This window comes from Monodelphis domestica, chromosome 1, assembly GCF_027887165.1.
Source record: "Monodelphis domestica isolate mMonDom1 chromosome 1, mMonDom1.pri, whole genome shotgun sequence".
NCBI lineage: Eukaryota > Metazoa > Chordata > Mammalia > Didelphimorphia > Didelphidae > Monodelphis > Monodelphis domestica.
In genome coordinates, this window is record NC_077227.1 from 733,651,612 (window position 1) to 733,677,399 (window position 25,788).

The window sequence follows — 25,788 nt, forward strand, 5'->3', positions numbered from 1 at the left end:
GAACAATAGGGATAATAATGATTCCTGGCTTCCAGGTTGTTTTGAGGATAAAATGAGATAATATTTGTAAAGAGATCTGGCATATAGAAATGCTGGCTGGCTATTAACTGAGGATTTAGAATATAATGTAACCTTTTCTTAATGACTCAGGTCATCATTAAGGATGTTCTTTTACATCCTGGGCTGTGATCCAGCACTGGCCTGGAGGGCTCTTTCCTTTGTTTTTGGCTGCCCAGATGGGGAAGACTGGCAGGGTAGTTTGGGGGGAGGACAGGACTTCTGAAGACAAAGATGTGATTTAGGTTGGCCTGGATGCTCAAGGTTAAGATTATTGACAAACACCAGGCAATGGATATTATCATTGGGCAACAATCTGGTATAGACCAAAGCATTCAGGACTTGAAATCAGAAGTTGAATTCAACGCCAGACTCAGACCTTACTATTATTTCCCTTCATATACCATCTGTCCCAGCTGAATTAGATTGCTCTTATGAGAAATGGATTCTCAAGAGTCAGTGTTTCTTAATTTTTAAGTTAGTTTATTAACTGGACACTCAAGAAAAAATAAACAAGCCATTAAACTTGAATCTATGCCAAGGAGTGCAAGCAGGGCAAAAGAAAGGGGCAAAAGAGACCAGATTCTTGTGGCACAGGCCAGTGTATACCCTTTGTGATGTCACCACACAATCTCTCCCAAAGACATTTCTGATTGGAAAGTCATCACTGAAAAGTTAGACATAGAGGTTCCTCATTCCTTCATCATAAGAAGAAATGAATCTTTAAATGCCAAGAACTCCTTCCTCCTCTCCACACCACATGGCTGGGTCACTTAGCCCAAAATGGTGGCTAGGTGTACACCTTTCAGGTAACAAAGGAGCCTAGTGAGACTCCTGGAGATCTGGGAATAAATTACTTAAACTGAAGATTAAGAAAAGTTTCATATAAAAATCATTAGTTCAATATTCATTTTTTCACATTCATTTCATCTACCACCTCCATTCCTTTTCACAAACCTTGCTGCCCCACAACCCCCCTCCAAAAAAAAAAAACACTGGAATAAACTATATCCTGTAGTAAGGGGTTTTACCTGGGGCAAGCTGACAGCAAGAGATCCTGCAAGCCAACAAAATGTAATAGGTGGGTAAAAAGAAGGGTTCAAAACTAACTAACTAACTAACTAGCTAACTATATATATATATATATATATATATATATATATATATATATATATATATATATATATATATATATAACAGGTTTATTTAGCTAAAGGGAGGAGGGGAAAGGGAATTAGGGGATACCTAACTTCTAACCCAAAACAGAGATTAAAACCCTTATACCTTCTAAACCAAATTCTTAAAGTAGTAATTAAGGTTAGTGGGGGTTGGTAGGAACAAGGACAAGGGCCAAAGATTCTCAGAACCAGGAGTCTTCTTTGAGTCAAGCAATAGTCCTAGTAATAGCTCTGTTGAAATCTCCTCCACATCAGCAGCAGCAAGGACAGGCAGAATATCAAGAAAGCCAAAGAAGAAGGAATCACTGGCTCTCTGGGTCCACCCCAGAAACCCCAAGCAGAAATCCTCTTGGCTCTCCTGACTGCTAGGGAAAAGCAGCAGCCTCTCTCTTCCAGAGGACTCCACCAACTGCTCCCAGAAACTGCCTGTGTGTTCAGTTCCCCAGCTCCTGAGAGTTCTGTATGAAATATTGGTTTGTAGGATCCCTTCCATCAGCTTACCCCTGCTAAAATACCTTACTACAATCCTCACTGTGACTTCTTAGATTCATTGACTTTCTTCAAAGAATGCCTTCAATTCCACCACTTTCTTCCCTCTGTAAGTTCCTTCCTGAAGGGTATGGCTTTGGTTAGTCCTGGTAGGTTTCTGTACTTCCTTCTTGTTACTCATGTCCCTGAGATCATTTGCCCATTTTGACCCTTAGCAAATCATCAAGTATGGTAGCCAGGATAATGAGGCTTTCATAAATCTCTTTTCTTATCTTGGATTCTCTATGCCACTCTTAATGAAAGGACTCAATCAGAAAAAGAAGACTCCTTTGCCCATCAATTGGGCAATGGCTAGACAAGTTATAATATATCGGTGTGCTGGTATACTATTATACTATAAGAAATGATGTGGGCTGTGGTTTCAGAAATATCTGGGAAGAATTACATGAACTGATACAGAATGGAATAAGAAGAACCATTTATGCAGGAACTGCAATTTTGTAAAGATAATCAACTCTGAATAACGTAACTACTCTGATCAAGACACCACAATTAAAAGACTCATAAAAAACACCATCCACCCCCCCCCCCAGACAGAGCATTGATACATTGAGAGTGCAGACTGAGGATACTTTTTTTCTCTTTTTAAATTTTTCTTGACATTCGTTTCAGCACATGATTAACACAGAAATATGTTTTTCAAGGCTTTATATGTTTAATGAGTATTATATGTTTCTTTCTATTTTGCTGGTGAGGGGGTAGAGAAAGTGAGAAGATTTGGACTTGGAATTTTTAAAAAGGAAAAGAAAAGAAGGTATCTTGATTCCATGGGAAAAAAAAACATTGGAATTGAGGTCAGAAGATATGAATTCAAATCTTGGCTCTGTTCTTTATTGGTATGATTTGAGACAAGTCATTTTCCATGTCTGGAACCTCGGTTTCAACATCTCAAAAACCATATTGAGTTAAATTAGATGATCTCTGAGGACCATCTTGTCTGAGCATTCAATAATAAATTTCTTTCCAGACTGTGAGACATCTATCAAGTTCCTCACAATGTCTCCTCTAGCTCTCAGATCATTGGCAGAACTGAGATGGTACATAGATGATGTATTTGAGAGCTGGAATGTACTCAAAAATCATATAGTACAAATGCTTTTATAATGTTAGAGACTTATGGACTTGTAGAAAGTGTGATGTTGTATTTGGTTCAAGGGAGACAACAAAAGATACATTTCTAGCATCTACTTCCTCACCTTTTCCCAAGAGACTTTAATTCCTTCCATGAGGTGAAGAAGGAAGTTGAGGCCAAATTCTGGTCACTCTACTTTCCTCAGGGAGAGTAAGTGCTGGGCAAAGATTTTAGCTTTCTGCTCCATTAAATATTATTGGTTTTAGATATGTAAAAATGTATATTCAGGCTAAACTCTGATCACTATTTGATAATAAGGAAAAGGGAAACTCCAAGCTTTATATCCAAGGCTTGTCTCCCAACCCACAAATACCATTCATTCTTTTTTTTTAACCTTTACCTTCCATCTTGGAATGAATACTGTGTATTGGTTCCAAGGCAGAAGAGTGGTATGGCTTAGGCAATGGGGGTGAAGTGACTTGCCCAGGGTCACACAGCTGGTAAGTGTCTGAGTTCAGATTTGAACCCAGGACCTCCTGTATCTAGGCCTGGCTCTCAATCCACTGAGCTACCCAGCTGCCCCCCAAATAAAATTCATTCTACATTCACCACACAATGCAAATAGCAAAGAAACCCACTTATCTAAGTAAATAGCAAAAGATAAATATTCTTATCTAAACATCAAATGTTACAGATGAGTAAACTGAGTCCCAGAGAGATCAAGTGGCTTGCTTAATGGCATTGAGGCAATAAGTGACTGAACCAGTTTTTGAAAACATCCCCTGACTTCAAATGCAAAGCTTTTCCTATAAGATCACAGTATCTTCAGTTGACTTATAATAAGTTTCCAGTCCCCAAAACCCTTGGCTCATTTTGAGTCAAACTGCTGCCTAAATATACCTTCCCTATTTTGTACATATGAAGGTCAATATTTCAGCCCAAGGGTAGGATTTTACTTACTACATCTGTCCTTATGACATTTCTTATTATTATCTGCACCACCAATGTTCCAGTGGCCAAAGTCTTTTCAGATCCTCACTCTGTCTATATGTTAGCAATTCCTCTTAATTTTTTCATCTGAAAATATGGTAAAATCTTCCATCTATACCTTATTCAAGTCATTTATTAATGTCTTAAACAGCACAGAGACTAGCACAGATACCTGGGGCACTGCACTGAAAAGTTTCTTCCAAGCTGACGTTGAATAATGAATGACTACTCTTTAGGCCCAGCTGTTCAAGTAAATCCAAATCCCCCTTCTGTGACTACTGGCTAACCCATCTCCCTCTAGCTTTTTGGCATTGCACATCACGAGAGATTTTTAAATGCTTTGCTAAAATAAAACTACAGAATTGTAATGCACATAAGTTTAGCAGAAATTTAACCTAAAGTGCTAACATTAAAGGGGAAACCATCTCCTTGAATTAATTATTCCTGGGGCAATGGCCACCCTGGAAAGTAACTGGCATCACTGTTCTTTGTTTGGTCCTTTGGTGGCCCCTAATACCAAGTGATATCAGGGGAATAGCTAAAATGGGATCACTTGTCATGCAATTTAACGTTGGACCCGATGACTTTTAAGTCTTTGAAATGATGATTTTATTCAAACATATCTTCATTATTCAAACATTTACTCTCTCTATATTGGTAGACTCCATCTGTATGTCAGCAAAGTCTCATAGGTCTAAAGTATCCTTTAGGATCCCCTTGAGAGACCAATCTGTCGATAGACAAGAGGACATCGCTGGTTGTTAAGAGTTGATCAGAAGAATGACCAAAGAACAACAGAGGGCTAAGGCGATTAGGTAGGCTAGTGAATAGGCATCTGAGAGAGGAGAAAGAAGAGAAGGAGACAGAAGAGGAGAAGGAGAAGAATAAAGAGAAGAGCTGGAGGAAAGAATCATGATCTCCATCAAAGAAGTTTTCTAATGCTCCAACTTGAAATGATGACTTTCTAAAATAAGGCAGTGATGGCATGAGTATAAATGGAGATTTTGAGTCTTTGGACTTCATCCCCCAGAAGTCCCTTAGTATTTCCCAAAATTCCCTTTTCCTGTGTCCTCACATTTTGTGTGATGGTATTTAAGTGGCTGTAACTCCTCCCCCTTCCTCTTTTTTTTTTGGACCTGAGATGGGGCCTGAATTCAGGCAGTTCTTTTGTCCTAGTTATTATTAATAAAACTTTTAAAATATAATACTTAGTTATTGAATATTAATTTTAAAACTCACACATGCATGCATGGAGCTCTTGAATGTGTTTGTTTTATGGTTTTTGTTTCTTAAGCATGATAATGGAGAATTCCAAGCTATGTCTAAGGAAGAGATTTCTGACAACCCTAAGGAGGGTAGATTAGCAAAATAAAAAGACTAGAGGCAGAGAAAGCAAACAGAGGCTGGGCAAGGACTTAAAGTTTGAGCTGGCTTGGATTGGCCATTCAGTCAATTACATAGGTATTTTTTAAACACTTACTATGTTCTGGGTGCCATGTTTGATGCTGTAAATAAAAGGAACAGGAATGAAGCAAATTTCACTTCCAATGACTTTCCATTCTAATGGAAATATTTGTTAAAAAACTATAATATTTGTTAAAATATTTGTAATTTATATTTGTAAATACATATATTTACAAATAATTTATATTTGTAAAAATATAATATTTGTTAAAAAACTACAAACACAAAGCTAATATATATATATGCATGTAAAATATGCATTTTAGTATTTCTTTAGAATTTTGCTATGTAATACATTTCCTTGCTATTAAAGGGTGGCTAGAACAATGGGTAGAGTGCCAGACCTGGAATCAAGAAGACTCATCTTTCTGAGTTGAAATCCAACCTCAGACATTTACTGACTGTGTGATCCTGGCCAAGTCACTTAACCTTGATTGTCTTAGTTTCCTCATCTATAAAATGAGTCAAGGAGATAGCAAACCTCTCCAGTATCTTTGCCAAGAAAACCTCAAATGGGGTCACAAAGAGTAGTACATGACTGAAAAACAATTGAATAACAACAACCTGCTATTAAACATCCATTTCTATTTTAAGAAAATTGCCTCTTTCCCACTGCTGTTTTACACTGTCTTGTGATGTATATTCATTAGTTTGGACAATATTCCAAAAAAGAAAAATGGGTGGGACTCAGAACAAGGGTTTCTATAGATGTGAACAGAAACCTGGTATAAGTATCCTGGGGTTATAAAAAGGAGTATTAGGTTGAGTATTAAAGGAGAAAATCTTTGCAGGTATCTTCAGGTTTACTCACTGGAAGTTGAAAATGATGGGGAATCACTTCTCACACATAGGTTGCCATAATGGGAAGAGAGAAAGGTAACTGGGATGTCCAGCAATGAATGAGAGGAATAAAACTGAGAAGCTAAGAAGATTAGAGGCAGATTTTACCTCCCTTAGATTTTGGTTTTCTGCCTTCCTGTACAAAATCCAGGAAGACACTTGACTAATGACTGCAAATGTCATTGAGCTTCCATCCCTGCCTCCAGGAAGAATGGTCCATGTGATAGGTCAGGTTATGTCTTCTGTGACAGTGCCCAAGTGAAAGGTGAGATATAGCAATTAGCAGGGGGGAGGGAAGTACTTTTTATACACCTCCATAAAGAGAACTAACTTGACTTAATGGGGAAGCACTGGATTTGAAATGATGTGCCCTAGGTTCAAATCCCAGCTCTTCTGCATAGGAAAAGAGCACCAGCTCAAGAGTCAGGACCTAGGCTCCCATTGCACCTCTGATGTGTGAGACTTGTTTGAAACTGAGTGGTCACTTCATTTCTCTGGGACCCAGAATCTATTTCCTGATCCATAAATTGAAGAGGGTCAGCTAGATGGCATCATAGCCCCCATTCCATGATTCTCTACATGGTCTTGGAAAAGAAATCGAATTAAGGCATCACAGATCCTTTCTGGAAGGGAAATTTAGAAGCTATCTCTAGGACAGCCCCATCATTTTATAGATGAGAAGGCTCAGGCCAAGAGACCTGAAGGGATTTACTCAGGCTTACAGGGATAATAGTCATCGGTGATGGGATTTGAACACAGGTCCACTTCCTCCAGAGTTCCTCATCAGGAAAAATTGGGGAAAGATGCTCAGTGATCTCTAATGTATTTCCTACTACAAATCTGTGATTTTGTGAACTATAATGAACTATGAATAAAAAAGAAAAGAGGAAGTAAGAAATTAATAATAATCACTAAATTTACATAGCACTATAAGGTATGAAAAATGCTGTGGATATAGATATTTATCTATATGCACATACATATATATTATGTTATTTGAAATGGTATTAGACATAAGTTTATGCCCACTTTATAGAGAATAATAGCTAGAGTTTACATAACACTAAGATTTGTAAAACACTTCACAAATATTATTTTAATATTTATTTTATTAATAATTAATCAATCATTTATTTTAAAATTTTTATTATTTCATTTTATATATATAACATATATAGTATAGTATAGTATAGTATAGTATAGTATAGTATAGTATAGTATAGTATAGTATAGTATAGTATAGTATAGTATAGTATAGTATAGTATAGTATTAGCAGCACTCCTAAGACAGAAGAGCAAGGTCTAGGCAATTGGGGCTAAGTGGCTGGTCCAAGGTCACATACAAGAAGTATCTGAAGTCTAATTTGAACCCAGGTCCTCCCAACTCCAGATCTATTACTCTATCCATTGTGTCATCTAGCTGTTCTATATGTATTATTTCTTCAGATCCTCACAACATGGTAAAGTTATTCTGTTATTTAATTATGTATAATATAAATATAATAAACGTTTATAATGTAAATAAATATATAATATATAATACATATGAATAAAGATATATCACATATTTTATATAATACATAACATAAATATATAATATAAAATATATAACATATAGAAATAAATGTCATAAACAAATGTTATAATATATAAAGTATAAACATAAAATAAGTAAACAACATAAATATAAAATATAATTTCATATTAAAATGGAAAATCATCCCCATTTTGCAGATGAGGAAACTGAGGCTAAGAGAAATCATCGGTTTGCTCAGGATCACACAGCTAAATTGTCTGAGTCAAGTCTTGAACAGTGCTTTGCTTCCTCATGAGAAAACTGTCTCATATCACTTAACTTGCCCAGAGTCACAAAGCTAAGACACAGGGATCCAGATTTTAAGCTATGTGCTCTGAGTTCAAGTGTGGCATCGTATGCCACTTTTCTGGTTCTCCTTCCCCTTTGGAGTAGTGCATGAGGGCCCCATTCAAGAAAGAGGGTCAGACTGAAGCGCGGTTGTTGGCCTCCGTCTGGGATTTAGGACCCAGGCTAAAGGAAGACATCCCTGGCCGGCTCATCTCCCGGGATGAGGGATTCTCCGCTGGGCGGCTCCATTGCCTTAGAGCTGAGTGGAGGAACTGGAGGGCTCCATGTGACTGCGTCCACAAGGACCGCTGGGACCCAAGGCGAGGGCGGAGCTCGTCCCTTTTCTGAGCCCGAGGGTTGGCTCTGGCTGGACGTTCTGTATCCTTTGGAGTAAGACCGGCCGTAAATAAGGATCAGCACCGCGCGAGGAGGCGGCACCTTTCCATCTGGCTCTTCTGCCATTACACCTTCCCCTCCTGTTAGCCCGGGCAGTGAAGCGGCAGCAGCGGCGCCCCTCGGGCCATCTTGGGGCTAATTTAGGGCGCTGGAGGGACTGAGGTGGGCGGACCAGGGAGACTCTGTATGGCGGAAGCCAGTGAGGAGAACTTACATCCGGATTTATCCCCATCACGCTTGATGTGTGTATTCTCTATAGAAGAACAGAGACAGCTGCGTGACTCAGTAGATGAAGCACCGGGACTAGAGTCAGCCATGACTGAGATCAAATCCAGATAGAATCAGAAACTTCCCAGCTGTGTGAACCCCGGCAAGTCATTGAGCCTCTGTTTGGGTTGAACCACTGGAGAAGGAAATGGCCAACCACTTATGCCAAGAAAACCCCAGAGACGGGCTTCTGGGTTGCTCAATGGAGAGAGAACCAGGTCAAAGAGGGGAGGTCCTGGGTTCAAATCTGCCCTCAGTCACTTCCTAGCTGTGAGACCCTAGGTAAGTCACTTAACTCCCATTGACTAGCCCTTACTGCTCTTCTGTCTTGGAACCAATACACAGTATAGATTAAGATTCTTTTTTGTTTTTTAGTAAATGGAGGATAAAGATTGTACTGGAAAGAGAATAAAAAGGAAAAACATTTTATCTGTAGTGATAAAGAAAGGAGAGAAATGGGTGCAAACAGGCAAAAGAAGGGATTTTTCAGAGCTCAGTGTATTGGACTTCCCACGTGCCATGGGATGGTATAGACTGTGATCTGGAATGTGTGGGGGGGGGGGGGGAGTAGAAAAGGGGACACAGAGAGATGCCAGGGCCTTTTTAGTTTCCTGTTTCCAAGAGAGCCTGAAGCGATAACTTCCTCCTGCTTGCGGTCTCTCTATCAAGTGAAGGAGGGTTTTGTTTCCGATTCCCTTGAAGCCAAAGCCACCAGCTCTGGTATCCTGTGTGAAGACAGCTCTCCGACCTTGCTTTCTACTCGGGTTCCAGCTTCCTGAGAGATTGTTTCCAGCTGCTCTGAGCTCTGTGTCTGGCCAACCAGTGAAGGAAGACCAGCAGACCTACAGCCATCTTGGGCCTAATGGCCAGGTCTGATCCCTGAGATAAAGACAGCCAGTGAGGGGATCTAAGGAGCTGGAAGAAACAAAGACATCCCTCTGTAGGGGCTTTAGAAAGGAGGGAGGTATAGCTAGAATTTCTTAGAGCAGGGCATCCTATCCCCTAATCCTCCCATCCTGCTTACTGGGGTGAAAATAAAACCCTGTCTTAGTTTTTTAAACTGGTCTGGAGTCAGATAAGTGCTCTGAGCCCATGGGCAGACCTGTCAGGCCTATCCTCACAGTGGACATCAAGGAACCATCAATCCTTGGTCCTAGCTAAGGACTTTGACAAGTTACTTTTTCTGTTTTCTCATCTACAGCACGGGAATAATAAACCAGCCTTACCAATGGTGAGGGATAGCTGGGTGGTTTCGTGGTCAGGAAAATTCATCTTCCTGAGTTCAAATCCAGTCTCAGACACTTAGTAGCTAAATGACCTTGGACAAGTCACTTAACCTTTTTTGCCTCAGTTTCCTCATTTATAAAATGAATTGGAGAAGGAAATGGAAAACTACACCAGGACCATTACCAAGAAAACTCCAAATGAGGTCACAGAGTCAGGCAAAACTGAAAAACCACTGAATACACACACACCCCTCTGGCAAGCAGCAATGAGTCATATTAGATAGAGAGCTTGACCTTAAAATCATGAAGACATGAATCTCATTCCTGACCTCTAATGGCTGTGTGATTCTGGGTAAGTCATTTAACTTCTTGATATTATAGACAATTTTCTAAAAATATGTTACAAAATACTTGCAGTAGTGGAAGGCATTTTCTTGGCAATAGGAGCCCATTTCATAATTAAATCCTAGGTCATGAAGCATCTGGGCATCACAGTGGAGGAGGCACAGGGGTTAGAGTCAAGGAGAACAGAGTTCAGATCCTCCAGACACTTACTAGCTCTGTGACCTTTGTGTTTCAATTTTCTTATCTGTAAAGTGGAGATAATTATAGCACCTGCCAGCAACACCATTATTAGATTTTTTTCCTATAGTGATCAAGAAAAAAAGAAAAGGAACTGGCTGTTCTCAAATATTTATAGCAGCAGCTCTCTTTGTGGTGGCAAAGAACTGGAAATTGAAGGGAAGTTCATCAATTGGGGAATGACAAAAAGTTGTGACCCAAGATCATGGTGGAATACTACTGTGCCCTAAGAAATGACAAGTAGGTTAATTTTGGAAAATGTAGAAAGATCAACATGAAATTATGAAGAGTGCAATGAACAGAAGCAAGAAAACATTATATACAGCAACAGAAGTATTGTCTGAAGAATAATCCTGGATTCTTGCTCTAGAGAAAGAATTGATACATAGAAATGAGAAAGACGTGGTTTTACATACACGTACCTTAAGATGCCTTCTCTAATGGTGGGAGGGGATAATGGGAGCTAGTTAACTGAGTGTTTTAATAAAAAAGATAAATACATTTAAAAATTAATAGCACCTACTTCACAGGGTTGTTGTAAGGATAAAATGAGGTACTCTATAGAAAATACTTTAAACCTTAAAGAAATATATAAATGCTACCTATGTTGTTATTTTTATTATACCTATGTTATTATATTAAAGAAATATATAAATGCTACCTATGTTGTTATTTTTATTATACCTATGTTATTATATTTAAAAATATATAAATGCTACATATGCTATTATTTGTATTATACCTATGTTATTATATTAAAGAAATATATAAATGCTACCTATGCTATTATTTTTATTATACCTATGTTATTATGGTAAAGAAATATATAAATGCTACCTATGTTATTATTTTTATTATACCTATGTTATTATATTAAAGAAATATATAAATGCTACCTATGTTATTATTTTTATTATACCTATGTTATTATATTAAAGAAATATATAAATGCTACCTGTTATTATTTTTATTATACCTATGTTATTATATTAAAGAAATATATAAATGCTACCTATGTTATTATTTTTATTATACCTATGTTATTATATTAAAATATATATAAATGTTACCTATGCTATTATTTTTATTATACCTATGTTATTATATTAAAGAAATATATAAATGCTACCTGTTATTATTTTTATTATACCTATGTTATTATATTTAAAAATGCATAAATGCTACCTATGCTATTATTTTTATTATACCTATGTTATTATATTAAAGAAATATATAAATGCTACCTATGTTATTGTACATATCTGTAAAAAAATATTGATAAGTACATGCCAATGGCAGAGGCTTGTTGAGAGGGTTAAATGAGATTCTGAATAAAAGAGCTTGGCCAATCTTGTTATTAGTTACTATCTTCATTCTTCCCAAATTTATGTTCAATTGAATCCAGCTAGAAATCCTTCAAGCACAAGTTGCTATCCCAGGATTGTCCTGCATGTATTGTCTGGCCAATTATTGTTCAAGTGGGTTTTTGTCAATGAAGGAAGATGCAAGTTTCTCTTCTGAGGACTCAGTGAAATTATTGGCACCATCACTGCCATTATCAGTCTCCAGGATCCCTAGCCTTGCTTTGATGGTACATTGGATATTTCTAATTATCTCAGGGAATATTGCAGAACACTCACAGCTATTCTCCAAATATGACTGAGTTTAATTCTCTAACTTGGAGAAAAATCTATCGAAGGTCCCAAAGGTGCTTGCAAATTCAACTATGACTATTTGTTTCAAGTCCCAAAATGTTGGAGATCATGGCCTTTAACTGTTGATTAAAAGATTTTCTTGAAGGAAGTACAGAGTAAGAGACACCATAGGATACTTCACAAACCCTGCTGCTGAATAAGCAGCAACTCCATGTCATTCCCTTAAAGTGGGGATATTTGGAGATCTCCAGTGAGGGGGGAATCCACTACCTCCCAAGGCAATATAATCCACTGTGGGGTAGCTCTCATTCTTAGAATCTTGTCTCAAGATTGTCTTTCAAAGTCTACTCATTACTCCTAGTTTTAAGATCTAGTGCCAAACAGAATCAAGATAACTCCTCTTCCATGTTATAATCCTATAAATGCTTTGAAGTTAGCTCACCTATCCACCTTGAATATTTTCTCCTTCAGACTAAAATAGATGGAGCAATGGATTGAGTATTGGATTTTGTAAACCTTAAAATTTCTTAGACTTATAAATGTTGGAAATTTCACCATTGGGAAATTTCATACTTGAAAAATTTCCTACTGATAGTCTATTGGAATGTGAACCCCCTTGGCATGGGAGGGTCCTTCTCCTCCCTACTTAAGATTACTTTAGGACAGAAACCTTTTGCTGAACAATGGAATGGGCTTTGACCTATGCTTAAGCATAGGACAGGAAGTTCTTTGAGTCATGATTGATTTTAGAATTGATACAATAGAGATACTTGGAATGACAGAACCAGGTCTTGGAACTTACAATCTCCACCCTACTCAGAATAACAGGATTTAGGAAGGGCTGCAGCATAGATCAAGATTTAATTATTTGAGAATATGACCTTCAACACACATGTGCAAAGCCACAGACCTTTGGGCAGTCCTGGGTTAAGCTAGAGCCACCATTGGCACAGGGAAGACATGGACAGTGATTGGTAGATGTGAGAACTGAGGGGAGGGAACTTGGATGGTTTCCTTAAAGATAGAGGGTCTGAGGACTGGGGTTGGTTGGAGAGTTTTTGCTCTGAGAGGTTGTGCTCTGAGAAGCTTGCTCTGAAGGAAGCTGGAGGTGGAGGCCCCTGAGACTGTTTCTCCATTTCGGTCACGTGAGTGATAGGGACTGATCTCTTTCCTTTGCCTCAGCTATCTAAGGGCTTAGGCCTTTTGGCCCAGCCTAAACAGAGGGGGTATTTAAGCCCTATTCCATTCTCTATCTCTCTCTCTCTCTTTCTCTCTCTCTCTCTCTCTCTCTCTCTCTCTCTCTCTCTCTCTCTCTCTCTCTCATACCTTTCTTCCTCCTGTTTGTAATTAAACTCCATAAAAGGTTGACTGCTGACTTGAGTTTTCATTAAGGAATTACATAGCTGAATTCCTTGGTGACCTTAAATTAATATATATCAGTCTTTTAAAGTGATTCCCTTGTCACAATTTGGAGTCAGAATGTCTTGAGTTCGAATCCAGTCTCAGAAATTTACTTAGCTATTCATTTAACCTCATATAGTCCTCATTTATTAATCTGCACCAAGGGATAATAATAAGCTTATAATGAGGTAATAAAAATGAAGATAACATGTGTAAAACACCTTGTAATGCATAAAGTACTACATAAATGCTATCCATAATTGTTAAAAAATGAATTATAAAAATGAATTCCTTCAACTCTTCCTCAGATAATATGATATTTTCTAAAAATAGACTCTAGGCCTATATTTTGTTTTGTCATTGTCAAGATTTTCCCCTCTTCCTCCCTCAATACAGAGAGGCATTCCTTAAAAAAAGGAATTAAAAAAAAGGCATAGAGCAAAAAAATACCAGAAAACTGATCAAAGCATCCCCCCAATATGATGTTAAGTACACTATCCAACAACCATGGATCTGGACTTGTGCAAAGGAGCAGGGGAGGTGTCTTCTCAGATCTCTTCTTTGGGACCAAGCCTATGGTTAATAATTTAATTATTTTGTGGTTATTGTTCTTTTTATTTCTACTAGTGCAGTCTTCTGTATATTGTTTTTCTGGCTCTTCTTTTTTTTTTAACCCTTACCTTCTGTCTTGGAGTCAATACTGTGTATTGGCTCCAAGGCAGAAGAGTGGTAAGGATAGGCAATGGGGGTCAAGTGACTTGCCCAGGGTCACACAGCTAGGAAGTGGCTGAGGCCAGATTTGAACCTAGGACCTCCTGTCTCTAGGGCTGGCTCTTAATCCACTGAGCTACCCAACTGCCCCCTCTGGCTCTTCTTTACCTCACTTTGCATCATAAGTGCATGCCTTTCCAATGCTTCTTTACATTCATTATGTTCATCATTTCTTACAACACAATAATATTCCATTCTCTTCGTGGACCACAATTGGTTTCCCAATCGATGGGCATCTACTTTGATTCCAATATTTTCCTTCTACAAAAGGGATTACTATGAATATTTTTATGTATCTTGAGCCTTTCTTTTTGTCAATAATCTCTTTGGAGTATAAGCCCAGCAGGAGGATCTCTGGGCCAAAAGGAATGGATATATTAGTTTCTTTATTTGCATAATTCAAAATTTCTTTCCAGAATGGATGGACCAGTTCAGAGCTCCTGGAAGAAAGCATTACTGTGCCTGAATGTGATAAAGTCATGTGGTTCCTTGTCATCCTAGACATTTCCATATGATTTTCCCTAGTTTATGGTCGTTCCTCCTAAAATGTGGCTCTAAAAACTGGACCAAGCATCCCAGATGTCATTGACCCAGGTAAAGTATAGCAGGACTATTCCCACTCTAGTCTTAAATATTCTGCTTTGCTTAAATAAGCCTTCTGAATATCTTAGGTTCCTAACATCTTTCCCAGATGGATAGGGATTGGACCCATGATATTCATTAAGGCAGCTAGGGAGCACAGTGGTTCAAGAGATATGGATTTGAAGGTAAGACCTGAATTTGAATCTTTACATCAGTCATTTTGTGATTGCCTGGGGTCCCAGGCAAGGCATATAACCTTTCACATCCTCTCTTGACTCATCTGTAAAAACATGGACAGTTATAACACTTCCAAGAATGGTTGTGAGGATCAAACCTGAAAAAGCACTCCTCTGGCTTTAAAACATAGTACGAATGTGATTTATCAATAGACAGGGAACTCACAGGTTAGGAAAGTCTCTCTACCAAAAAAGGGCACTATTTTCCCTTCAGTTTAGGGGCTTGGAAAGTTGCCTAGGACATGAAGAAGTAACTTGACTTGTCCAGGGTTATACAGCCAAGATATACAAACATAAGCACACCCACCTGCATGATTGAAGTACCTAAAATTAATAGATATATGTGTATGTGCAAAAGCAAATATATATGTAATATTTAAGTACCTACAATTAAATATAACTAAGCATATAGGTATGTTCCTTTATATTCATACATATTTATATACTCATGTATACATATGTATGTGTAATAGCACATAGATGCATATATACACTATATTATATATACACATGTGTGTATAGGTCATATGACCATGGACAAGTCAAATTCTTGATGTCTCGGGCAAATCTCTAGGACATTCTCTCTCTCTCTGACCCTTTTTGGTTCTCTCTGTGTGTCTATCTGCCTCTCTGTCTCTTTGTCTCTCTTTCTCTCTCCATATATGTATATATTCATATATTTATATAAACATACACATATGTATACATATCTTCGCATATATCTAGGTGACAAAAAATTCAGTTCTCATCCTATTAAATAGTCAATGTTTAATTACATGAGATCTAATTATCTATCCATCCATCTATTTATCTATCTATCTATCCCTCCATCTCTCTATCTCTCTCTATTTATCTATCCATCTATCTATCCATCATCTATCTATCCCTCTATCCATCTATCTTTCTATCCATCCATCCATCTATCTATCTATCTATCTATCTATCTATCTATCTATCTATCTATCTATCTGTCCGTCCGTCCGTCCGTCCGTCTGTCTGTCTGTCTGTCTGTCTGTCTGTCTGTCTGTCTGTCTGTCTGTCTATCTATCTATCTATCTATCCATCCATCCATCCATCTACCTATCTATCTATCTATCTATCTATCTATCTATCTATCTATCTATCCATCCATCCACCCCTAAGCACTGCAATACTTGAGTGTTGCTTATTAAAAAGCAGGAGAATTGAATTGAATTCTTGTCGCCTAGCCAGGAGTCTTGCTAATGTCTCTGACTTCTAATGTCTCTGACTCCCTTGGGCTCTCCTGTTCTCAGTAACATGTTCCCAGCAGCTCTTCCCCTCTTCTCTCTTCCTACCAACCTTCTATGGCTGATAAAGGAAGACATAAGAGAAGTGCTTTGAAGGCAAACCTCATCACCCTGTCTCCCTGCCTAAGTCTGTCCCTGCCCATCCCCCTGTAGAAAACCTTTTTCTACAACAGGGGATCTAAGGGAGCCTAAGATTAGGGTTAAAGCGAGGGAAGAAATCAAGTTGGCAGCTTTTCTTGCCTGATTGTACTAAGGGGATGCTCAGTCTGCCCCAAACCCAGGAAACCCGAGCCTGGAGTGGAGGAGCCTTACCCTACTGCCCAGCTCCTTGAAACCCAGCTGACTCCAAGACAAGGCAATGGACTGGGGGGCACTTGGGGCATTTATGAAACGAACCTGGCAATATATTCACATCTTGGGTTTCAGCACCCCCTTCTGACAATGATAGCAAAGAGGAGGAGGATGGGTAAAGGCTGCCATGATTATCACAGAGAGCAAAGATCAGGGGTGGGTTTCATTGGAGTCCTCAATTGTAGGCTATTATGAAGCCCCTCCTCTGTGCCAGTGCTGGGGGCTGCAGTTGGCATTTCTAGAAAACTTGCAGGATCAGCCAAGGACTTAAAATCCTTGACAATAGACCCATGACATTCTTTTGGGAGCACCACTATCCTTAAGCCCTCAGCTTCACTCACCCCAAATACCCAGGAGCCCAGTTGTGTAACCTCCCTTTCTACAATATCTCACACACATGCCCTTCTCTCTACTCTCACACCTCCCACCCTTGCTCAGGCCTTCATCACCTTTCACCAGGACTATTTGGACAGATGACCAATTACAATCTCCTGTATATGTTAGTGCTTTGCTTGTGCCTTGTATGCACTCGTTTATGCACCCATTCTGTCTCCCATTCAAATACCAGCCCTCTGAAAGCATAAGAAATTCACTCTTGGTGACCTCAGTATAAAATAGAAGAGTTGAGGAAACTAGGTGGCTCAGTGGATGGAGAGCCAGGACTGGAGACAGGAGATTCTGGGTTCAAATCCAGCCTCAGATACTTCCTAGCTGTGTCACCCTTTGGCAAGTCTCTTAACTCTCATGGCTTAGCCCTTCCTTACCATTCTTTGCCTTAGAACTAATACTTAATTGATTCTAAGATGGAAGGCCTTAAAAAAGGGAAAGGCCAATGTCATACACAAAACTGTTCTTTATTTAAATGATTTCCTTAAGCATTTATTAGATCAGCTGATTAATTCACAAGCACCTGCCCTGGGCTTGACTATGGGGACATAAATGGAGATAGGACCAAAGGATGCGGGCTTTCATTGCACTGATCACCCATTTATTAGGCACCCAATAGGCACCAGGCATTCTGCTACATTCTGGAGATGCACAGGAAGGAGGAAAGCAGGCATTGGCCTCCAGAATTTAATGGGGAAGGCATTTATAAATAGATTCAGAAGAGTGACAAAATTGGTACAAGATAATTGGGAAGGTCATTAATCACTGGAGGAGTGGCATTCAGCTTAGTCTCAAAGGAACCTAGGGGTTCTAAGAAATGGAGATGAGGAGAGAATGCATTCTGGGTGTGGGAGATCAATGGGGCCACAGCAGGATGATGGCAATTGGGATGTTCTCTAAAAAGAACAGTAAAAAGGGCCAGTTTGATTGGATCATCATTTGAATATTAAAGTGTAACAAAGATGGAAAGGTAGTTGGGGTCAGGACATGTTGTTGTTCAGTCTTACCTGACTCTTAGCAACCCCATTTGGGGTTTGCTTGGCAAGGATATTGGAGTAATTTGCCATTTCCCTCTCCAGTAGATCCAACGGATCCTTTTGTGACATCAGAGGTTAAGCAACACAGCTAAGAAGTGTCCGAGGATGGATTTGAATTCAAATATTCCCAACTCCAGTATCAGCACTCTACTGAGCCACCAAGCTGCCTCCCAAACTTTCAGAGGTTAACTGACTGGCCCAAGGTCATACAAGTAGTAAGTGTCTGAGGATGGCTCTGAACTCATGTCAGAATGTCATCGTCTTTAAATTCCAAACCAAAGAGTCTACATTTGTGCCTACAGGCAAAGAGAGTTTGGAAGCAACGGGATCAGATTGAATGGGATGCCAGGAAAATCGCTGTGGTGGATGAGGGCATTGGAGTAAGGAGGTGGCTGAAGTAGATCAGTGAGGGGGCTGCTGCATGGGATGATGGCTTAAGCCAGACTGACAGCTGTCTTGTTGGAGAGAAAGGGCTGAGGACAGTGACGTCATGGATGGAGAAACGATCCTCTCTGGCCACAAAAGGGAAATAAGTGACAGAATGAGACTGAAGGTTTGAAAATCACACCGAAATTGTGATCTTGGGTGCCTGGTGAGAGCAATAAACTACTTGATTTCCCTCTCATCTCAGATACTTACTCGCTCTAAGACCCTGAGCTAATCTTTTTTCTTCCATCGCCTCAATGTCCTCATCGGTAAAACAGGAATCATAATCCCCCTACTCTGGTGCTGTTGTGAGCTTCAAATGAGAGAAAATAGCCACAAAATACCCTGCAAATTTGAAAGTGCTACCATAATGGGAGCTGCTGTTCCTACCACCATCATCTTCCTCATGTCTGGATTACTCTCATCTCTTTTGATGAGATTTAGATTCACTGTCATCGAACACTCTGCTAGCCTTTTGGGGGGGGGTAAAAAACACACAATCCACATGCATGCATCGTTTGCACATGCAGACTTACATATATGTACACAAACATGTATATGCATGCATGTGCGAATAGGTAGTTTGTGTTCTGAAAACTATTACACAATAAGGGAAAAAACAGTATCTGTAGTTGGATAACATATTAGAATGTAAGCTGATCCTTCAGGCTACTGAGAACAACTCTAGGAAAAGCTAGAGAAGAAAGAGGGAAGGCTTTTTCCCACATTGTTTTCCTCTCTGCTGGGACCCTGGTTTTTGAAGGCTTTTCACTCCATTTACTTGAAGATTAAGCATAATTTACATGCCAACATCTATTAAAATTGTTATTAAATTTTATGGATCAATGTTATGCCTAGGCAATTTGGAGGCAATAACTTGGTTTGTTACATTGTCTGATTCCTTTCTAGTGGTGGTAGTAATAGTGGTGGTGGTGGTAATAGTAGTTAATGCAATTAGTGGTGATAGTAGTAGTAGTAGTAGTAGTAGTAGTAGTAGTAGTAGTAGTAGTAGTAGTAGTAGTGGTGGTGGTGGTGGTGGTGGTGGTGGTGGTGGTGGTAGTACTTTCCCCTGAAAGAATATAGTCAGTTTTGATGGGTAGGTGATTCTTGGCTGTAAAACTGAGGGTTGCTCCCTTGCCTTCTGAATATCATATTCCAAGCCTTCTGATCCTTCAATGTGGAAGCTGCCAGATCCTTTGTAATCCTTATTGGAGGTCCATGATATTTCAATTGTTTCTGATTGCTTGCAGTATTTTCTCTTTAGTCTTGGAGCTCTTAAACTTGGCTATAACATTCCAGGGCAGTTTTCTTGGATAATTTCTTGTAATATGATGTATAGGCTTTTTTTTTTTTTTGGCCAATACCTTTCAAGTAGTCCAATAATTCTTAAATAGTCCCTTTTGCATCTATTTTCCAGGTCAGTTTTTTTTTAAATGAGATATTTCATATTTTCTATTTTTTCATTCTTTTGATTTTGTTTTATTGTTTCTGTATGTCTTATGAAGACATTAGCCTCTATTTGACCAGTTCTAATTTTTAAAGCATGAATTTCTTCCATGACTTTTTGATCCTCCTTTTCCATTTGGTCCATTCTACTTTTCATGGCATCTTTTCTTCATTGGATTTTGTCTTTTTTTTTTCCCAGTAGATCAATTCTATTCTTTTAGAAACTCTTTTCTTCATTGGATTTTTGTGCCTTTTTCTAGTTGAACAATTATGCTTTTAAGCTGTTATTTTCTTTTTGCATTACTTTCATTTCTTTTTTCCATTTATCTTCAACCTGTCTTACTTGATTTTTTAATTTCCTTTTTAGTTCTTCCAGGGCTTGAGACAAATTCCCATTTTCCTTTGAAGTTTTGCATGTGGTTGCTTGGATCTCACCATCCCCTGTTGGTTCTGTGCTTTGCTTTTTCTCCCCATAGAAATTTTTGAGTGTTAAGTTTGCTGTTTGCTCATTTCCCCAGCCTTTTTTTGCCTGTGGACTAGGAATTATGAAAGCTGATGGTTCTGTCTTCTCATCTCTGCTATTTGCTTGCAAGATTTGGTACTGTGAGGTTTTTTTGCCCTGGGGCTACATCCTCACCACAGTAGTACAGTCTTAAAAAGGTGTAAGTCATGGACTTCTGGGCCTCATTGTGGGCTGATGCCAGGGCCTAGGACTTCAAGGGGTGGATCTGGGATGTTTTTTGTTATTGTTGTTTTTGTAACCCACATCCCAGGATGCCAAAGTTAATCTATGCCCAGTCATGTAACCTGGTTCAATAGGTGGGGGGAAGAGGAGAGAGGGTAGTCAGCTAGCATTCCTCTATGTGTGATTTTGCTTCCAGTTTGCTTTCCAGTAAAAATCAACTCTTTCTGCCTACCTTTCAAGTTGGGTTCAATAGGGGAGCCCCCTCACTCCATCTTGCTTTAGTTTTCGACTCCTTTTTGACTCCTATCATTTTGAGGTGCCTTTTAAAGCTTGATTTGGAAGGTTTATCATAGTAATTTTAGCTTTTGCTGTTACTCAACTGCCATCTTGGCTCCATCCCAGTGTGGTAGTAGTCGCAGTAGAAATGGTGGTGGCACCAATAGTAGTAGTGGCAGAGTGATGTCCACCATGCTAGAATACCTCCATTTCACATAGGGTGACTTACTATGGGTGACTTTCCAGTATATGTACAGTAGCTTTACCACCTGTTCTAAAGAAAAGAAAATTGAATTATGCCAACTCAATATTCATATCACATCTCTTTAACTCAATTTCTCCTCAGACTCACCAAGGCAACATGGCATGCAGCATAATGAGCACTGGTCTGGGAATGAAGAGACCAAGGCTCTCATTACAGTTCTATTACTAATTAATTAGGTAGACTTAGTCCATTCTTATAAAATCCCAGGACCTGGTACTTAGTTTTAAAATGAAGGGCTTAACCTAAACTGTCTCTGAAGTTTTGCCTAGGATTGTAAGTGTTTCCTGTGCCCTGGGCAGATGGGAATCCTTCTGAACCCAAGATATCAAGGGTAGTTTCTGTGGATTTTTGAAAAGAATGAATACCATGTTTGTGCTAAGGGAGGAATTTGTGGGTCAGCTCTGAGATATAACTGGGGGAAATGGCCTGTTCTTGATGGTGGGGGCTTACTCCTGTGAGGCTAAAGATCTACAGAATTATATCATGAGAGAAATGCAGAGAAGGATCCTTTGATCTGAATGATGTCAGTACCAGACACAGGGAACCTATGAATACTTGGGCAAGACTGATGAGATTTGAATGATTTTTCTGGCTCTGTAGCAACATGATAGTGAGGAGGGGACCCAGAGTTGTAACTAATATGGAGCTATATTGGCTCATGTTGCCATCACTGAAAGAATTCCTTCATTCTCTCAGAGAGCTAACATCTGGACAAGTGGGCTTCTTCTCTGCAGCAATTATTTGATGGAATGCAGGACTAGTGGAAGATACAGGAGAGGAAACCCTCATTCCTAAAGTGAACTGCCCTTGGTCCTATGCTGCTTAATACTATTCTCAACATCTTGGCATGGCCAACATGCTTAATACATTTGTAAAAAAAAATTGACCGGGGAAAAGCCAGATGTGTGGCTTTCAAAGTCCAGCTGTGGCCAGGACAACAGCCACCATGGACCCCTTCCTATAAATTAAGACTCCACAGTAGCAAAGTAAAAATGTAAAAATTAACTATAAGTAACATTGAGTTGGGAGACACAATCCCTACATAGTGTGACATAATCCCTATTCAAAATCATATAGGCATGCTAGAACATAAAGCTGGATGGAATTAGAGAAAATTCAATCATTTAATAAGACTGTAAATATTTGAGCTCTACAAATTAACTTCCCAAGTACAAAAGTATGTCTGGATAGCATTTTATCTGAAAAAATAATTGGGATTTTTTGGAGGGAAGACTACAAGTTCAATATGAATTAACAATAGAATATGATAAATAAGTTTTAAAATAATGGTTATTTTTAGTGTTTTAAAGTTTACAAGACACTTTAGTAAAATTATCTCATTTTATTTTTGTTGTTTGGCTTTTGTTTTTTTTAAGAGAATCAATGACATCACGGGTTGATGTCTTGACTTCCACATAAACTAGATTCAAGTGAGGTAGTTGCACAGTCATCAGCATCACTCTCTATTCCAGAATCATTGAAGTTCAAAGTCAGGATGCCTGTCAATAGTCCTGGGTATAATGGATGACCTTGGTGTCTTCAGTCTAAGCAAGCTCTAGGTACTCCACAGCACTAGTTTGATCACTTTCATTGCCATCAGAACAAAGGGTTCTCATTTGCCCATTCCACCAAGGGGAAGTCTTCATATGCTTGGGATAGACATCCTCTTAACTCACCAATGGACTTAATACATTAATTATTACATTATTAATATTACATAATTAATACATTAATACAATACTTAATACCTGTCTCCATAACAGCCCTGGGAAGTAGGTGTTATTATTATCCCCATTTTAAAGATGCAGAATGCTGAGGCAGAAAAAGGTTAAGTATGTCTTCCCAGCATCACACAGCTAGTAGAGCAAATTTTGGTCTCCCTAATTTCATGTCTAACACTCTATCCACTGTGCCAATAATCTGTCTCAGAAACATAATGAGATCATGAGCTCACATTAAGAAAAATGTAACTTCTAGGAGTCAGGAAGGAAAGAATATTCCCACTTGACTATTCTATAAGCCCACATTTTGATTACTCTCTTCCATTCTATTGGCTTTATTTTAGAATGATGATGGCAGGCTAGGGAATGCCCAGAGAAGGGCTTCAGGATGATGAAGGGCCTTGAGCTCCTGAGGATCACTTGAAGAAAATGGGAAGAGATGTATTTCACCTCAAAAAGGGTGACATGATGTTGTATTCAAATACTCAAAGGACAATCATGTGTAAGAGGTCTGGAGGGCAGAACAAGGGAAAATGAAGAGTTGTAAATTGAAAAATTTAGACTTGATGTTAGTAAAGAAAAATTTATAAAGCTTTCCTAACACTTAAGAGGTATTCCAAAGCAGAATAAGGCATAGGTAGTGGGTTCTCCCTCATTTGAACTCTTCAAGTAATGATTAAATATGAATCTTGTTTTTTCTAATACTCTTACTTTTGGTCCTAATAACTCTAAGAAATAAAGGCAAGGGCTAAGCAAATGAGGTCAAGTGACTTGCCCAAGGTCATACAGCTAGGAACCTTCATGCATATTACTGAGGGTATTTTGAAAGTTGGGTTGGCCCAGATGACCTCTGATATTAATGGCATCATTGAGATGTTTTTAATCTATGATGATGGGTATCTCCACATTTAGCCAGGCTAGTCATGGGATCATAAATTTAAATCCAGAACAGATCATAGAGGCTATAAAATCAAGTCCACTCATTTAAGAGATGAGGAAACTGAATTCCAGAGAAGAGAAATGACTTAACTAGGGCCATATAGCTAGTACATGTCTGAGGCAGGGTTTGAATGGAGTTCTTCCTTCCTCAAAGTCCAGGGTCTTATCCACTTTGCTTTGCCACCTTAGACAAAAAATCTCTGTTCAGCCAGTACGCAATGCCTTTGCAACTTGGTGTGCTTCAAACCTTGTGTTCCTCTAGCACAAGTCTTGAGCACTCAAGGTGACCTGCTAGTCAGAAGGAGCCACTGCAGCAGAACTTCAGTAAAAACCAACATCTTTTTTTATCATCTTACTTTCCATCTTAGAATAAATACTTAGTGATTCTAAGGGAGAAAAGTAGTAGGGGCAATGGGAGTTAAATGACTTGCCAAGAGTCACACAGCTAGGAATTTTCTGAGGCCAGATTTGAACCCCGAACCTCCCATCTCTAAATCTGTCAATCCACCACTTTATTCCTAGGCTTCACCTAAAGTCCTATACTTGAGTCTCAGAATGTTTAAGAGAAATATTGATAGCCTTCAGAGTGACTAGACCAAGGTAGGACATAGAGCTGGTACTAGTAGAGACCTCAGAAACTTCTAGTCCAATCACTCCATAACAAAACTGAATCTTGAATAGTAAGTGACTTTCCCAAGGTCACACAGTGGCTAAATGTCAGAGGTGGGAGGTGAATCTAGATATTCTTCCTCTAGAGGCAAAAATACACTTTTTATTATTACAACATGACCTCCCAACTCATAAGACAGTGCTGGATTTGTCATCTGAAGACTTGGGTTCATATACCAACTTTCCCTCTTAATATCTGTGAGGCTTTGAGTAAGTCACAAGAATTTCCTGGGCCTCAGTTTCCCCATCTGTAAAATGAGAGCCCTAGATTTGATTAATTTAAGTCTTATTACAGCTCTAGAAACGGGATTCTAATGGGGAATGATAGACTGGTGGGAAATTAGATTAGATGATGAATCCTTCCAATCCTGAAATTCCGTGATCCTGTATAACATACCCTAATATTCCTCCACAAACCAGAATTTAATGGATTGGACATGTATTTTGATCCCTAAAGTATTGCTAAACCAGCTTTGCAAACACTGGACAAATTAATCTTCAAGTGTCCATCTACTTCTATAAGTATACAATCCTGTGATTTCTCACCTAAGAGCCGCAACAGAAAACAAATCCATCCCTGCTTTTGCCCCTGCCGTACAGTTTGGGGCTTTTGGAGTCTTTAAAACATTGTTGCACAATCACTGATTCTGTCCTCTATTATGAAAACCATAAATTGTGAGTCCTCCTGGAGAAGGGATGCCTGGAGAAAACGAGAGAGACGCAAGCCTGCGAAATTGCTGATCACTTTCAAATGTAAAAGGTTCTCAATGATTTTCTTTTTTTTCAACTATTTGCTCCATCTGGAGCCAGGGAGCACAGATGTGAGGCCAGCACCATGAGCAAAAAAAAAAAAAAATCAATGAATCCCCAGCCTGATGAAGAGTTAGAAGGGTCATAAATTGTGTGCTTGGCTTGTTAGAGATCGATGGGAAGACTTACCCGTACATCGACTATTCTTTCTTTGAAAAGCAGCCGCCGGGCGTGTGGACTGCCTGGGCAGACAGAGCCAGATTTATGCCTGTGGTCTTGGCTGGCTTTGCTCATCAGCAGAATAGGCAGCCACCCCTGAGTCATGATTTCAGGGGATCGGGGGGCACCATTTGGTACATACGAGTCTCACTCTCACCTCTTCCCTGATGCCTGCCATGGCTTTAATGGGAGACAAAAGCTTTCCTTCGGAATTAAGAC